Source organism: Pleurodeles waltl, unplaced genomic scaffold, assembly GCF_031143425.1.
Source record: "Pleurodeles waltl isolate 20211129_DDA unplaced genomic scaffold, aPleWal1.hap1.20221129 scaffold_225, whole genome shotgun sequence".
NCBI classification, from domain to species: domain Eukaryota; kingdom Metazoa; phylum Chordata; class Amphibia; order Caudata; family Salamandridae; genus Pleurodeles; species Pleurodeles waltl.
In genome coordinates, this window is record NW_027149931.1 from 121,358 (window position 1) to 137,208 (window position 15,851).

At 50.0% G+C, this 15,851-nt stretch overlaps 15 non-coding genes across 15 annotated transcripts; all 15 read right to left on the reverse strand.

Moving 5' to 3' along the window:
• Nucleotides 1-1,456: 1,456 nt before the first annotated feature.
• TRNAS-CGA (transfer RNA serine (anticodon CGA)) lies at nucleotides 1,457-1,538 on the reverse strand. Its single transcript has one exon. It is a non-coding gene; the product is annotated as a tRNA-Ser (tRNA).
• A 570-nt stretch (nucleotides 1,539-2,108) lies between these two features.
• Nucleotides 2,109-2,190, reverse strand: TRNAS-UGA (transfer RNA serine (anticodon UGA)). Its single transcript has one exon. It is a non-coding gene; the product is annotated as a tRNA-Ser (tRNA).
• Nucleotides 2,191-2,412: 222 nt separating this feature from the next.
• On the reverse strand, nucleotides 2,413-2,494 carry TRNAS-AGA (transfer RNA serine (anticodon AGA)). The gene has a single exon. It is a non-coding gene; the product is annotated as a tRNA-Ser (tRNA).
• A 1,862-nt stretch (nucleotides 2,495-4,356) lies between these two features.
• On the reverse strand, nucleotides 4,357-4,438 carry TRNAS-CGA (transfer RNA serine (anticodon CGA)). The gene has a single exon. It is a non-coding gene; the product is annotated as a tRNA-Ser (tRNA).
• Nucleotides 4,439-5,008: 570 nt separating this feature from the next.
• Nucleotides 5,009-5,090, reverse strand: TRNAS-UGA (transfer RNA serine (anticodon UGA)). Its single transcript has one exon. It is a non-coding gene; the product is annotated as a tRNA-Ser (tRNA).
• Nucleotides 5,091-5,312: 222 nt separating this feature from the next.
• On the reverse strand, nucleotides 5,313-5,394 carry TRNAS-AGA (transfer RNA serine (anticodon AGA)). Its single transcript has one exon. It is a non-coding gene; the product is annotated as a tRNA-Ser (tRNA).
• Nucleotides 5,395-7,256: 1,862 nt separating this feature from the next.
• On the reverse strand, nucleotides 7,257-7,338 carry TRNAS-CGA (transfer RNA serine (anticodon CGA)). The gene has a single exon. It is a non-coding gene; the product is annotated as a tRNA-Ser (tRNA).
• Nucleotides 7,339-7,908: 570 nt separating this feature from the next.
• TRNAS-UGA (transfer RNA serine (anticodon UGA)) lies at nucleotides 7,909-7,990 on the reverse strand. Its single transcript has one exon. It is a non-coding gene; the product is annotated as a tRNA-Ser (tRNA).
• Nucleotides 7,991-8,212: 222 nt separating this feature from the next.
• Nucleotides 8,213-8,294, reverse strand: TRNAS-AGA (transfer RNA serine (anticodon AGA)). The gene has a single exon. It is a non-coding gene; the product is annotated as a tRNA-Ser (tRNA).
• Nucleotides 8,295-10,156: 1,862 nt separating this feature from the next.
• TRNAS-CGA (transfer RNA serine (anticodon CGA)) lies at nucleotides 10,157-10,238 on the reverse strand. The gene has a single exon. It is a non-coding gene; the product is annotated as a tRNA-Ser (tRNA).
• Nucleotides 10,239-10,808: 570 nt separating this feature from the next.
• Nucleotides 10,809-10,890, reverse strand: TRNAS-UGA (transfer RNA serine (anticodon UGA)). Its single transcript has one exon. It is a non-coding gene; the product is annotated as a tRNA-Ser (tRNA).
• A 222-nt stretch (nucleotides 10,891-11,112) lies between these two features.
• TRNAS-AGA (transfer RNA serine (anticodon AGA)) lies at nucleotides 11,113-11,194 on the reverse strand. The gene has a single exon. It is a non-coding gene; the product is annotated as a tRNA-Ser (tRNA).
• A 1,862-nt stretch (nucleotides 11,195-13,056) lies between these two features.
• TRNAS-CGA (transfer RNA serine (anticodon CGA)) lies at nucleotides 13,057-13,138 on the reverse strand. The gene has a single exon. It is a non-coding gene; the product is annotated as a tRNA-Ser (tRNA).
• A 570-nt stretch (nucleotides 13,139-13,708) lies between these two features.
• TRNAS-UGA (transfer RNA serine (anticodon UGA)) lies at nucleotides 13,709-13,790 on the reverse strand. Its single transcript has one exon. It is a non-coding gene; the product is annotated as a tRNA-Ser (tRNA).
• Nucleotides 13,791-14,012: 222 nt separating this feature from the next.
• TRNAS-AGA (transfer RNA serine (anticodon AGA)) lies at nucleotides 14,013-14,094 on the reverse strand. The gene has a single exon. It is a non-coding gene; the product is annotated as a tRNA-Ser (tRNA).
• Nucleotides 14,095-15,851: the final 1,757 nt, after the last annotated feature.

The following is a 15,851-nucleotide window of genomic DNA, read 5'->3' on the forward strand; positions in this document are numbered from 1 at the left end:
TGTTCAGTTTCTCTGCAGACTAGTGCCTGACAGGTGAGGGAGGGGGAGCAGGATGCATTTGGCCTGGGTTCATATCTTTCTTCTGTGGCTTTAATGGTCTTTGCTTCATATTCTGTTTTACTGACTGCTTTGCATAGAGGCTGCTCCCTTGTTCTCCCACGCAGGAGGCCCTGAAGAGGAATCCCAAAAATGTCATCTGACGTAGTCGGCAGGATTTGAACATACTCGTGGAGACGCCAAATGATATCTAGTCCATCGCCTTAACCACTTGGTAACGACTACTTGGCTCTGCAAGCGGTGCCCCTTTCAACATAGCCCTTCATGTCTTCACAGGCAACCTCACTGGCTCCAGTCATTCCGCTCTGCTCCTTCCTCTTCCTCAGCAATCCTTTGCACTGGCAAGGTGCTTCTCAAAAAACAAATATAGGCACTCCTGCCAATCCACAAGTATTCCGAAGGCTTTGCTGAGGCCCTCTGCAGCCCTTCTTCTTTACAGCACATCAACTGCTGACCTTTGTTTGCCCTAAGGCTTCTGCTTCCATATTGGAGTCATCCCAGGCTTTGGTGATCCCAGCCGTCAGCCCAGCACCTCAGTTGAGCCTTTGAAAGGCTGTCAGGCCCTGCTCCTCTTTCTGTCTTGATATTCTAGCCACATTACTTAATAGGTGAGTGGAGGCGGGCCCAAGAGAGGGTAGTCTCTATGCAAATGAAGTGCTTGGGCATACCTGGGAGTGTCCTTCTGCAAGCCATTCAGCCTCCTGGCTGGTGGCAGGTTTGTTGAGGAGAGCAAGGCCGTGTTGGGCCAGTCCCAAAGCAAAGGCGAGCTCCTTCAGCAGGAGTCCATTTATGCGAGGGACCCTAAGTTACTCAGGCATATATAATAATCACCTTTAGCCCTTATAGAGAGGTTTTGGCCGATCGTGGCCGATCGGGGCCAAAGGGGCGGTGGGGTCAGAAGGCTCAGGGTAAGGGCCTCAGTAGCCTCACCTCTCTTGTTGCCCTAGGTTGCACTGTGGTCTGGGACCTGGCCAAACGCCAATCCTTTTTAACCACACCTGCAGCTCTGCCTAGGCCGAGAAGCAACAGCAGAGAGCTTCCTTCCTGCCCCTTCCTGTGCTTCCCACCAACCTCCTAAATTGACCCCTGTAGAGGAGCTAGCTGCCTTGTCCTTCCCAACAACAATTTATCCAGGCACTCACCCCAGACAGCAGGCTCGAAAAGCACAGGCAAGGCTTCTCTGCAGCTCCCCAAAATAGACAGATACAGTGTCTGAGAAGCTGTAGGCCTGGGCAGCGTACTCCTTGAGAGTTTTCATGCTGGCATTGCACAGTGCATTGTTTCACATTCTTGTCTTTGTTTTACCTGTGCTCTCAACGTTGTTGAATAATACATGCTTATTCCTGGGAAAGGAGGCATCCAAGGAAAAACCTAACACATCATTGTGAAAGAGCACCGACGTAGTCGGCAGGATTTGAAACTGCGCGGGGACACCCCAATGGATTTCGAGTCCATCGCCTTAACCACTCGGCCACGACTACTCACGAGGGGTGGCTGCCACTTAAGCTGAGGTTCTCACTCTCACAGCAGTCTTTTGCTTTCCCTCAGTTCACTCTGCTCCACTGCCTTCCCATCTTTGCCTATCCGTTCTACTGCAAAAAATACACTCGGTCCATACCTGCATACTGACGTGACTCAAAGGCACTATTATAAAGTTCATGTTCCTGGCCAGAGAAAAGCAAAAAGGAGGTTGTAAAAGAATGCAGTTATGACACTTTAGGAAAATAATGACGCTGTCAGACGCCCCAATAAGGCTACTTCCTTCATGCATCTGATACCTCAGATGGAACTTACTGGCGAGATGATAACTGAAGTTCTTTCCCAATCTCCTTGGCTATTACTCGACATGTGTCTTCTCGACAGCTGGGGTGCACAAGTGGCAGGAGTGCCAGACAGGTAGTCTCATGCCTTCTCCGGCCACTCTTTTGATCCCATTCCCTGCCCAGTGTTTCGCCTTCCTTAGCTCTATTGAGAGTGATAGCTATATTCGGCCAGCTTGTGCAGATGCCATTTAATATGAAGTATAAAATATCACCAAAGGTGAAGTAGCACGTAGTCGGCAGGATTTGAACCTACGCGGGGAGACCCCAATGGATTTCAAGTCCATCGCCTTAACCACTCGGCCACGACTACTTGCTTAAAGCTATGGTCCATTTTCAACGTAGCTCGTTTCTATTTCTGCTGGCGGTCTAGCCTCCTGACAGAAGCAGTCCTTTTCTAGAGAGGAAGGCCACAATGGCAAAAGTTTGAGCCCTCCCAGGCCGCTGACCCTATTAGTCCTGCTTTTGGAGCCCGCATTTATGCCAGTAGGTATTTCAAAGAATTATGGGAAAATACTGTTCACAAAAGGGACAGCGTAGTTGGCAGGATTCGAACCTGCGCGGGGATACCCCAATGGATTTCTAGTCCATCGCCTTAACCACTCGGCCACAACTACCCACACAAGTGAATCTCAACAGGGCACTTTACCTCCATCCGTAGTCTTTTTTCTTTCCGTTCACTGGACCATTTTCCCTGCTCTCCTATACATCATTCCTATTCCACAGAAGACTTTCTAAAGCGTCTCAAGCTAAAAGCAGGCATGCATGTGAAATTAGCACTCCTTGTATGTTCATGTTTTGAGACGGGGGAAAAAAATCAGGCCGGAAGAGGTGGTAGCTTTAACGTCAGGGAGATGGCAGCCACGATAGGCACCATGGCAAAACTTCTGTCTTGGAGGCCATGAATGGACTCCACAGAGAGACGGGTTGGTCTTTACAGGTATGAAAAGAAGTGCCTCGTCCAATCTAGGGCCTGTGGCTAGGCGTTTCCTGAGCTGAATTCTCCTTGGAGGAGAGTGGGCGTGTTCAGTTTCTCTGCAGACTAGTGCCTGACAGGTGAGGGAGGGGGAGCAGGATGCATTTGGCCTGGGTTCATATCTTTCTTCTGTGGCTTTAATGGTCTTTGCTTCATATTCTGTTTTACTGACTGCTTTGCATAGAGGCTGCTCCCTTGTTCTCCCACGCAGGAGGCCCTGAAGAGGAATCCCAAAAATGTCATCTGACGTAGTCGGCAGGATTTGAACATACTCGTGGAGACGCCAAATGATATCTAGTCCATCGCCTTAACCACTTGGTAACGACTACTTGGCTCTGCAAGCGGTGCCCCTTTCAACATAGCCCTTCATGTCTTCACAGGCAACCTCACTGGCTCCAGTCATTCCGCTCTGCTCCTTCCTCTTCCTCAGCAATCCTTTGCACTGGCAAGGTGCTTCTCAAAAAACAAATATAGGCACTCCTGCCAATCCACAAGTATTCCGAAGGCTTTGCTGAGGCCCTCTGCAGCCCTTCTTCTTTACAGCACATCAACTGCTGACCTTTGTTTGCCCTAAGGCTTCTGCTTCCATATTGGAGTCATCCCAGGCTTTGGTGATCCCAGCCGTCAGCCCAGCACCTCAGTTGAGCCTTTGAAAGGCTGTCAGGCCCTGCTCCTCTTTCTGTCTTGATATTCTAGCCACATTACTTAATAGGTGAGTGGAGGCGGGCCCAAGAGAGGGTAGTCTCTATGCAAATGAAGTGCTTGGGCATACCTGGGAGTGTCCTTCTGCAAGCCATTCAGCCTCCTGGCTGGTGGCAGGTTTGTTGAGGAGAGCAAGGCCGTGTTGGGCCAGTCCCAAAGCAAAGGCGAGCTCCTTCAGCAGGAGTCCATTTATGCGAGGGACCCTAAGTTACTCAGGCATATATAATAATCACCTTTAGCCCTTATAGAGAGGTTTTGGCCGATCGTGGCCGATCGGGGCCAAAGGGGCGGTGGGGTCAGAAGGCTCAGGGTAAGGGCCTCAGTAGCCTCACCTCTCTTGTTGCCCTAGGTTGCACTGTGGTCTGGGACCTGGCCAAACGCCAATCCTTTTTAACCACACCTGCAGCTCTGCCTAGGCCGAGAAGCAACAGCAGAGAGCTTCCTTCCTGCCCCTTCCTGTGCTTCCCACCAACCTCCTAAATTGACCCCTGTAGAGGAGCTAGCTGCCTTGTCCTTCCCAACAACAATTTATCCAGGCACTCACCCCAGACAGCAGGCTCGAAAAGCACAGGCAAGGCTTCTCTGCAGCTCCCCAAAATAGACAGACACAGTGTCTGAGAAGCTGTAGGCCTGGGCAGCGTACTCCTTGAGAGTTTTCATGCTGGCATTGCACAGTGCATTGTTTCACATTCTTGTCTTTGTTTTACCTGTGCTCTCAACGTTGTTGAATAATACATGCTTATTCCTGGGAAAGGAGGCATCCAAGGAAAAACCTAACACATCATTGTGAAAGAGCACCGACGTAGTCGGCAGGATTTGAACCTGCGCGGGGACACCCCAATGGATTTCGAGTCCATCGCCTTAACCACTCGGCCACGACTACTCACGAGGGGTGGCTGCCACTTAAGCTGAGGTTCTCACTCTCACAGCAGTCTTTTTCTTTCCCTCAGTTCACTCTGCTCCACTGCCTTCCCATCTTTGCCTATCCGTTCTACTGCAAAAAATACACTCGGTCCATACCTGCATACTGACGTGACTCAAAGGCACTATTATAAAGTTCATGTTCCTGGCCAGAGAAAAGCAAAAAGGAGGTTGTAAAAGAATGCAGTTATGACACTTTAGGAAAATAATGACACTGTCAGACGCCCCAATAAGGCTACTTCCTTCATGCATCTGATACCTCAGATGGAACTTACTGGCGAGATGATAACTGAAGTTCTTTCCCAATCTCCTTGGCTATTACTCGACATGTGTCTTCTCGACAGCTGGGGTGCACAAGTGGCAGGAGTGCCAGACAGGTAGTCTCATGCCTTCTCCGGCCACTCTTTTGATCCCATTCCCTGCCCAGTGTTTCGCCTTCCTTAGCTCTATTGAGAGTGATAGCTATATTCGGCCTGCTTGTGCAGATGCCATTTAATATGAAGTATAAAATATCACCAAAGGTGAAGTAGCACGTAGTCGGCAGGATTTGAACCTACGCGGGGAGACCCCAATGGATTTCAAGTCCATCGCCTTAACCACTCGGCCACGACTACTTGCTTAAAGCTATGGTCCATTTTCAACGTAGCTCGTTTCTATTTCTGCTGGCGGTCTAGCCTCTGGACAGAAGCAGTCCTTTTCTAGAGAGGAAGGCCACAATGGCAAAAGTTTGAGCCCTCCCAGGCCGCTGACCCTATTAGTCCTGCTTTTGGAGCCCGCATTTATGCCAGTAGGTATTTCAAAGAATTATGGGAAAATACTGTTCACAAAAGGGACAGCGTAGTTGGCAGGATTCGAACCTGCGCGGGGATACCCCAATGGATTTCTAGTCCATCGCCTTAACCACTCGGCCACAACTACCCACACAAGTGAATCTCAACAGGGCACTTTACCTCCATCCGTAGTCTTTTTTCTTTCCGTTCACTGGACCATTTTCCCTGCTCTCCTATACATCATTCCTATTCCACAGAAGACTTTCTAAAGCGTCTCAAGCTAAAAGCAGGCATGCATGTGAAATTAGCACTCCTTGTATGTTCATGTTTTGAGACGGGGGAAAAAAATCAGGCCGGAAGAGGTGGTAGCTTTAACGTCAGGGAGATGGCAGCCACGATAGGCACCATGGCAAAACTTCTGTCTTGGAGGCCATGAATGGACTCCACAGAGAGACGGGTTGGTCTTTACAGGTATGAAAAGAAGTGCCTCGTCCAATCTAGGGCCTGTGGCTAGGCGTTTCCTGAGCTGAATTCTCCTTGGAGGAGAGTGGGCGTGTTCAGTTTCTCTGCAGACTAGTGCCTGACAGGTGAGGGAGGGGGAGCAGGATGCATTTGGCCTGGGTTCATATCTTTCTTCTGTGGCTTTAATGGTCTTTGCTTCATATTCTGTTTTACTGACTGCTTTGCATAGAGGCTGCTCCCTTGTTCTCCCACGCAGGAGGCCCTGAAGAGGAATCCCAAAAATGTCATCTGACGTAGTCGGCAGGATTTGAACATACTCGTGGAGACGCCAAATGATATCTAGTCCATCGCCTTAACCACTTGGTAACGACTACTTGGCTCTGCAAGCGGTGCCCCTTTCAACATAGCCCTTCATGTCTTCACAGGCAACCTCACTGGCTCCAGTCATTCCGCTCTGCTCCTTCCTCTTCCTCAGCAATCCTTTGCACTGGCAAGGTGCTTCTCAAAAAACAAATATAGGCACTCCTGCCAATCCACAAGTATTCCGAAGGCTTTGCTGAGGCCCTCTGCAGCCCTTCTTCTTTACAGCACATCAACTGCTGACCTTTGTTTGCCCTAAGGCTTCTGCTTCCATATTGGAGTCATCCCAGGCTTTGGTGATCCCAGCCGTCAGCCCAGCACCTCAGTTGAGCCTTTGAAAGGCTGTCAGGCCCTGCTCCTCTTTCTGTCTTGATATTCTAGCCACATTACTTAATAGGTGAGTGGAGGCGGGCCCAAGAGAGGGTAGTCTCTATGCAAATGAAGTGCTTGGGCATACCTGGGAGTGTCCTTCTGCAAGCCATTCAGCCTCCTGGCTGGTGGCAGGTTTGTTGAGGAGAGCAAGGCCGTGTTGGGCCAGTCCCAAAGCAAAGGCGAGCTCCTTCAGCAGGAGTCCATTTATGCGAGGGACCCTAAGTTACTCAGGCATATATAATAATCACCTTTAGCCCTTATAGAGAGGTTTTGGCCGATCGTGGCCGATCGGGGCCAAAGGGGCGGTGGGGTCAGAAGGCTCAGGGTAAGGGCCTCAGTAGCCTCACCTCTCTTGTTGCCCTAGGTTGCACTGTGGTCTGGGACCTGGCCAAACGCCAATCCTTTTTAACCACACCTGCAGCTCTGCCTAGGCCGAGAAGCAACAGCAGAGAGCTTCCTTCCTGCCCCTTCCTGTGCTTCCCACCAACCTCCTAAATTGACCCCTGTAGAGGAGCTAGATGCCTTGTCCTTCCCAAAAACAATTTATCCAGGCACTCACCCCAGACAGCAGGCTCGAAAAGCACAGGCAAGGCTTCTCTGCAGCTCCCCAAAATAGACAGACACAGTGTCTGAGAAGCTGTAGGCCTGGGCAGCGTACTCCTTGAGAGTTTTCATGCTGGCATTGCACAGTGCATTGTTTCACATTCTTGTCTTTGTTTTACCTGTGCTCTCAACGTTGTTGAATAATACATGCTTATTCCTGGGAAAGGAGGCATCCAAGGAAAAACCTAACACATCATTGTGAAAGAGCACCGACGTAGTCGGCAGGATTTGAACCTGCGCGGGGACACCCCAATGGATTTCGAGTCCATCGCCTTAACCACTCGGCCACGACTACTCACGAGGGGTGGCTGCCACTTAAGCTGAGGTTCTCACTCTCACAGCAGTCTTTTTCTTTCCCTCAGTTCACTCTGCTCCACTGCCTTCCCATCTTTGCCTATCCGTTCTACTGCAAAAAATACACTCGGTCCATACCTGCATACTGACGTGACTCAAAGGCACTATTATAAAGTTCATGTTCCTGGCCAGAGAAAAGCAAAAAGGAGGTTGTAAAAGAATGCAGTTATGACACTTTAGGAAAATAATGACACTGTCAGACGCCCCAATAAGGCTACTTCCTTCATGCATCTGATACCTCAGATGGAACTTACTGGCGAGATGATAACTGAAGTTCTTTCCCAATCTCCTTGGCTATTACTCGACATGTGTCTTCTCGACAGCTGGGGTGCACAAGTGGCAGGAGTGCCAGACAGGTAGTCTCATGCCTTCTCCGGCCACTCTTTTGATCCCATTCCCTGCCCAGTGTTTCGCCTTCCTTAGCTCTATTGAGAGTGATAGCTATATTCGGCCTGCTTGTGCAGATGCCATTTAATATGAAGTATAAAATATCACCAAAGGTGAAGTAGCACGTAGTCGGCAGGATTTGAACCTACGCGGGGAGACCCCAATGGATTTCAAGTCCATCGCCTTAACCACTCGGCCACGACTACTTGCTTAAAGCTATGGTCCATTTTCAACGTAGCTCGTTTCTATTTCTGCTGGCGGTCTAGCCTCCTGACAGAAGCAGTCCTTTTCTAGAGAGGAAGGCCACAATGGCAAAAGTTTGAGCCCTCCCAGGCCGCTGACCCTATTAGTCCTGCTTTTGGAGCCCGCATTTATGCCAGTAGGTATTTCAAAGAATTATGGGAAAATACTGTTCACAAAAGGGACAGCGTAGTTGGCAGGATTCGAACCTGCGCGGGGATACCCCAATGGATTTCTAGTCCATCGCCTTAACCACTCGGCCACAACTACCCACACAAGTGAATCTCAACAGAGCACTTTACCTCCATCCGTAGTCTTTTTTCTTTCCGTTCACTGGACCATTTTCCCTGCTCTCCTATACATCATTCCTATTCCACAGAAGACTTTCTAAAGCGTCTCAAGCTAAAAGCAGGCATGCATGTGAAATTAGCACTCCTTGTATGTTCATGTTTTGAGACGGGGGAAAAAAATCAGGCCGGAAGAGGTGGTAGCTTTAACGTCAGGGAGATGGCAGCCACGATAGGCACCATGGCAAAACTTCTGTCTTGGAGGCCATGAATGGACTCCACAGAGAGACGGGTTGGTCTTTACAGGTATGAAAAGAAGTGCCTCGTCCAATCTAGGGCCTGTGGCTAGGCGTTTCCTGAGCTGAATTCTCCTTGGAGGAGAGTGGGCGTGTTCAGTTTCTCTGCAGACTAGTGCCTGACAGGTGAGGGAGGGGGAGCAGGATGCATTTGGCCTGGGTTCATATCTTTCTTCTGTGGCTTTAATGGTCTTTGCTTCATATTCTGTTTTACTGACTGCTTTGCATAGAGGCTGCTCCCTTGTTCTCCCACGCAGGAGGCCCTGAAGAGGAATCCCAAAAATGTCATCTGACGTAGTCGGCAGGATTTGAACATACTCGTGGAGACGCCAAATGATATCTAGTCCATCGCCTTAACCACTTGGTAACGACTACTTGGCTCTGCAAGCGGTGCCCCTTTCAACATAGCCCTTCATGTCTTCACAGGCAACCTCACTGGCTCCAGTCATTCCGCTCTGCTCCTTCCTCTTCCTCAGCAATCCTTTGCACTGGCAAGGTGCTTCTCAAAAAACAAATATAGGCACTCCTGCCAATCCACAAGTATTCCGAAGGCTTTGCTGAGGCCCTCTGCAGCCCTTCTTCTTTACAGCACATCAACTGCTGACCTTTGTTTGCCCTAAGGCTTCTGCTTCCATATTGGAGTCATCCCAGGCTTTGGTGATCCCAGCCGTCAGCCCAGCACCTCAGTTGAGCCTTTGAAAGGCTGTCAGGCCCTGCTCCTCTTTCTGTCTTGATATTCTAGCCACATTACTTAATAGGTGAGTGGAGGCGGGCCCAAGAGAGGGTAGTCTCTATGCAAATGAAGTGCTTGGGCATACCTGGGAGTGTCCTTCTGCAAGCCATTCAGCCTCCTGGCTGGTGGCAGGTTTGTTGAGGAGAGCAAGGCCGTGTTGGGCCAGTCCCAAAGCAAAGGCGAGCTCCTTCAGCAGGAGTCCATTTATGCGAGGGACCCTAAGTTACTCAGGCATATATAATAATCACCTTTAGCCCTTATAGAGAGGTTTTGGCCGATCGTGGCCGATCGGGGCCAAAGGGGCGGTGGGGTCAGAAGGCTCAGGGTAAGGGCCTCAGTAGCCTCACCTCTCTTGTTGCCCTAGGTTGCACTGTGGTCTGGGACCTGGCCAAACGCCAATCCTTTTTAACCACACCTGCAGCTCTGCCTAGGCCGAGAAGCAACAGCAGAGAGCTTCCTTCCTGCCCCTTCCTGTGCTTCCCACCAACCTCCTAAATTGACCCCTGTAGAGGAGCTAGCTGCCTTGTCCTTCCCAACAACAATTTATCCAGGCACTCACCCCAGACAGCAGGCTCGAAAAGCACAGGCAAGGCTTCTCTGCAGCTCCCCAAAATAGACAGACACAGTGTCTGAGAAGCTGTAGGCCTGGGCAGCGTACTCCTTGAGAGTTTTCATGCTGGCATTGCACAGTGCATTGTTTCACATTCTTGTCTTTGTTTTACCTGTGCTCTCAACGTTGTTGAATAATACATGCTTATTCCTGGGAAAGGAGGCATCCAAGGAAAAACCTAACACATCATTGTGAAAGAGCACCGACGTAGTCGGCAGGATTTGAACCTGCGCGGGGACACCCCAATGGATTTCGAGTCCATCGCCTTAACCACTCGGCCACGACTACTCACGAGGGGTGGCTGCCACTTAAGCTGAGGTTCTCACTCTCACAGCAGTCTTTTTCTTTCCCTCAGTTCACTCTGCTCCACTGCCTTCCCATCTTTGCCTATCCGTTCTACTGCAAAAAATACACTCGGTCCATACCTGCATACTGACGTGACTCAAAGGCACTATTATAAAGTTCATGTTCCTGGCCAGAGAAAAGCAAAAAGGAGGTTGTAAAAGAATGCAGTTATGACACTTTAGGAAAATAATGACACTGTCAGACGCCCCAATAAGGCTACTTCCTTCATGCATCTGATACCTCAGATGGAACTTACTGGCGAGATGATAACTGAAGTTCTTTCCCAATCTCCTTGGCTATTACTCGACATGTGTCTTCTCGACAGCTGGGGTGCACAAGTGGCAGGAGTGCCAGACAGGTAGTCTCATGCCTTCTCCGGCCACTCTTTTGATCCCATTCCCTGCCCAGTGTTTCGCCTTCCTTAGCTCTATTGAGAGTGATAGCTATATTCGGCCTGCTTGTGCAGATGCCATTTAATATGAAGTATAAAATATCACCAAAGGTGAAGTAGCACGTAGTCGGCAGGATTTGAACCTACGCGGGGAGACCCCAATGGATTTCAAGTCCATCGCCTTAACCACTCGGCCACGACTACTTGCTTAAAGCTATGGTCCATTTTCAACGTAGCTCGTTTCTATTTCTGCTGGCGGTCTAGCCTCCTGACAGAAGCAGTCCTTTTCTAGAGAGGAAGGCCACAATGGCAAAAGTTTGAGCCCTCCCAGGCCGCTGACCCTATTAGTCCTGCTTTTGGAGCCCGCATTTATGCCAGTAGGTATTTCAAAGAATTATGGGAAAATACTGTTCACAAAAGGGACAGCGTAGTTGGCAGGATTCGAACCTGCGCGGGGATACCCCAATGGATTTCTAGTCCATCGCCTTAACCACTCGGCCACAACTACCCACACAAGTGAATCTCAACAGAGCACTTTACCTCCATCCGTAGTCTTTTTTCTTTCCGTTCACTGGACCATTTTCCCTGCTCTCCTATACATCATTCCTATTCCACAGAAGACTTTCTAAAGCGTCTCAAGCTAAAAGCAGGCATGCATGTGAAATTAGCACTCCTTGTATGTTCATGTTTTGAGACGGGGGAAAAAAATCAGGCCGGAAGAGGTGGTAGCTTTAACGTCAGGGAGATGGCAGCCACGATAGGCACCATGGCAAAACTTCTGTCTTGGAGGCCATGAATGGACTCCACAGAGAGACGGGTTGGTCTTTACAGGTATGAAAAGAAGTGCCTCGTCCAATCTAGGGCCTGTGGCTAGGCGTTTCCTGAGCTGAATTCTCCTTGGAGGAGAGTGGGCGTGTTCAGTTTCTCTGCAGACTAGTGCCTGACAGGTGAGGGAGGGGGAGCAGGATGCATTTGGCCTGGGTTCATATCTTTCTTCTGTGGCTTTAATGGTCTTTGCTTCATATTCTGTTTTACTGACTGCTTTGCATAGAGGCTGCTCCCTTGTTCTCCCACGCAGGAGGCCCTGAAGAGGAATCCCAAAAATGTCATCTGACGTAGTCGGCAGGATTTGAACATACTCGTGGAGACGCCAAATGATATCTAGTCCATCGCCTTAACCACTTGGTAACGACTACTTGGCTCTGCAAGCGGTGCCCCTTTCAACATAGCCCTTCATGTCTTCACAGGCAACCTCACTGGCTCCAGTCATTCCGCTCTGCTCCTTCCTCTTCCTCAGCAATCCTTTGCACTGGCAAGGTGCTTCTCAAAAAACAAATATAGGCACTCCTGCCAATCCACAAGTATTCCGAAGGCTTTGCTGAGGCCCTCTGCAGCCCTTCTTCTTTACAGCACATCAACTGCTGACCTTTGTTTGCCCTAAGGCTTCTGCTTCCATATTGGAGTCATCCCAGGCTTTGGTGATCCCAGCCGTCAGCCCAGCACCTCAGTTGAGCCTTTGAAAGGCTGTCAGGCCCTGCTCCTCTTTCTGTCTTGATATTCTAGCCACATTACTTAATAGGTGAGTGGAGGCGGGCCCAAGAGAGGGTAGTCTCTATGCAAATGAAGTGCTTGGGCATACCTGGGAGTGTCCTTTTGCAAGCCATTCAGCCTCCTGGCTGGTGGCAGGTTTGTTGAGGAGAGCAAGGCCGTGTTGGGCCAGTCCCAAAGCAAAGGCGAGCTCCTTCAGCAGGAGTCCATTTATGCGAGGGACCCTAAGTTACTCAGGCATATATAATAATCACCTTTAGCCCTTATAGAGAGGTTTTGGCCGATCGTGGCCGATCGGGGCCAAAGGGGCGGTGGGGTCAGAAGGCTCAGGGTAAGGGCCTCAGTAGCCTCACCTCTCTTGTTGCCCTAGGTTGCACTGTGGTCTGGGACCTGGCCAAACGCCAATCCTTTTTAACCACACCTGCAGCTCTGCCTAGGCCGAGAAGCAACAGCAGAGAGCTTCCTTCCTGCCCCTTCCTGTGCTTCCCACCAACCTCCTAAATTGACCCCTGTAGAGGAGCTAGCTGCCTTGTCCTTCCCAACAACAATTTATCCAGGCACTCACCCCAGACAGCAGGCTCGAAAAGCACAGGCAAGGCTTCTCTGCAGCTCCCCAAAATAGACAGACACAGTGTCTGAGAAGCTGTAGGCCTGGGCAGCGTACTCCTTGAGAGTTTTCATGCTGGCATTGCACAGTGCATTGTTTCACATTCTTGTCTTTGTTTTACCTGTGCTCTCAACGTTGTTGAATAATACATGCTTATTCCTGGGAAAGGAGGCATCCAAGGAAAAACCTAACACATCATTGTGAAAGAGCACCGACGTAGTCGGCAGGATTTGAACCTGCGCGGGGACACCCCAATGGATTTCGAGTCCATCGCCTTAACCACTCGGCCACGACTACTCACGAGGGGTGGCTGCCACTTAAGCTGAGGTTCTCACTCTCACAGCAGTCTTTTTCTTTCCCTCAGTTCACTCTGCTCCACTGCCTTCCCATCTTTGCCTATCCGTTCTACTGCAAAAAATACACTCGGTCCATACCTGCATACTGACGTGACTCAAAGGCACTATTATAAAGTTCATGTTCCTGGCCAGAGAAAAGCAAAAAGGAGGTTGTAAAAGAATGCAGTTATGACACTTTAGGAAAATAATGACACTGTCAGACGCCCCAATAAGGCTACTTCCTTCATGCATCTGATACCTCAGATGGAACTTACTGGCGAGATGATAACTGAAGTTCTTTCCCAATCTCCTTGGCTATTACTCGACATGTGTCTTCTCGACAGCTGGGGTGCACAAGTGGCAGGAGTGCCAGACAGGTAGTCTCATGCCTTCTCCGGCCACTCTTTTGATCCCATTCCCTGCCCAGTGTTTCGCCTTCCTTAGCTCTATTGAGAGTGATAGCTATATTCGGCCTGCTTGTGCAGATGCCATTTAATATGAAGTATAAAATATCACCAAAGGTGAAGTAGCACGTAGTCGGCAGGATTTGAACCTACGCGGGGAGACCCCAATGGATTTCAAGTCCATCGCCTTAACCACTCGGCCACGACTACTTGCTTAAAGCTATGGTCCATTTTCAACGTAGCTCGTTTCTATTTCTGCTGGCGGTCTAGCCTCTGGACAGAAGCAGTCCTTTTCTAGAGAGGAAGGCCACAATGGCAAAAGTTTGAGCCCTCCCAGGCCGCTGACCCTATTAGTCCTGCTTTTGGAGCCCGCATTTATGCCAGTAGGTATTTCAAAGAATTATGGGAAAATACTGTTCACAAAAGGGACAGCGTAGTTGGCAGGATTCGAACCTGCGCGGGGATACCCCAATGGATTTCTAGTCCATCGCCTTAACCACTCGGCCACAACTACCCACACAAGTGAATCTCAACAGGGCACTTTACCTCCATCCGTAGTCTTTTTTCTTTCCGTTCACTGGACCATTTTCCCTGCTCTCCTATACATCATTCCTATTCCACAGAAGACTTTCTAAAGCGTCTCAAGCTAAAAGCAGGCATGCATGTGAAATTAGCACTCCTTGTATGTTCATGTTTTGAGACGGGGGAAAAAAATCAGGCCGGAAGAGGTGGTAGCTTTAACGTCAGGGAGATGGCAGCCACGATAGGCACCATGGCAAAACTTCTGTCTTGGAGGCCATGAATGGACTCCACAGAGAGACGGGTTGGTCTTTACAGGTATGAAAAGAAGTGCCTCGTCCAATCTAGGGCCTGTGGCTAGGCGTTTCCTGAGCTGAATTCTCCTTGGAGGAGAGTGGGCGTGTTCAGTTTCTCTGCAGACTAGTGCCTGACAGGTGAGGGAGGGGGAGCAGGATGCATTTGGCCTGGGTTCATATCTTTCTTCTGTGGCTTTAATGGTCTTTGCTTCATATTCTGTTTTACTGACTGCTTTGCATAGAGGCTGCTCCCTTGTTCTCCCACGCAGGAGGCCCTGAAGAGGAATCCCAAAAATGTCATCTGACGTAGTCGGCAGGATTTGAACATACTCGTGGAGACGCCAAATGATATCTAGTCCATCGCCTTAACCACTTGGTAACGACTACTTGGCTCTGCAAGCGGTGCCCCTTTCAACATAGCCCTTCATGTCTTCACAGGCAACCTCACTGGCTCCAGTCATTCCGCTCTGCTCCTTCCTCTTCCTCAGCAATCCTTTGCACTGGCAAGGTGCTTCTCAAAAAACAAATATAGGCACTCCTGCCAATCCACAAGTATTCCGAAGGCTTTGCTGAGGCCCTCTGCAGCCCTTCTTCTTTACAGCACATCAACTGCTGACCTTTGTTTGCCCTAAGGCTTCTGCTTCCATATTGGAGTCATCCCAGGCTTTGGTGATCCCAGCCGTCAGCCCAGCACCTCAGTTGAGCCTTTGAAAGGCTGTCAGGCCCTGCTCCTCTTTCTGTCTTGATATTCTAGCCACATTACTTAATAGGTGAGTGGAGGCGGGCCCAAGAGAGGGTAGTCTCTATGCAAATGAAGTGCTTGGGCATACCTGGGAGTGTCCTTCTGCAAGCCATTCAGCCTCCTGGCTGGTGGCAGGTTTGTTGAGGAGAGCAAGGCCGTGTTGGGCCAGTCCCAAAGCAAAGGCGAGCTCCTTCAGCAGGAGTCCATTTATGCGAGGGACCCTAAGTTACTCAGGCATATATAATAATCACCTTTAGCCCTTATAGAGAGGTTTTGGCCGATCGTGGCCGATCGGGGCCAAAGGGGCGGTGGGGTCAGAAGGCTCAGGGTAAGGGCCTCAGTAGCCTCACCTCTCTTGTTGCCCTAGGTTGCACTGTGGTCTGGGACCTGGCCAAACGCCAATCCTTTTTAACCACACCTGCAGCTCTGCCTAGGCCGAGAAGCAACAGCAGAGAGCTTCCTTCCTGCCCCTTCCTGTGCTTCCCACCAACCTCCTAAATTGACCCCTGTAGAGGAGCTAGCTGCCTTGTCCTTCCCAACAACAATTTATCCAGGCACTCACCCCAGACAGCAGGCTCGAAAAGCACAGGCAAGGCTTCTCTGCAGCTCCCCAAAATAGACAGATACAGTGTCTGAGAAGCTGTAGGCCTGGGCAGCGTACTCCTTGAGAGTTTTCATGCTGGCATTGCACAGTGCATTGTTTCACATTCTTGT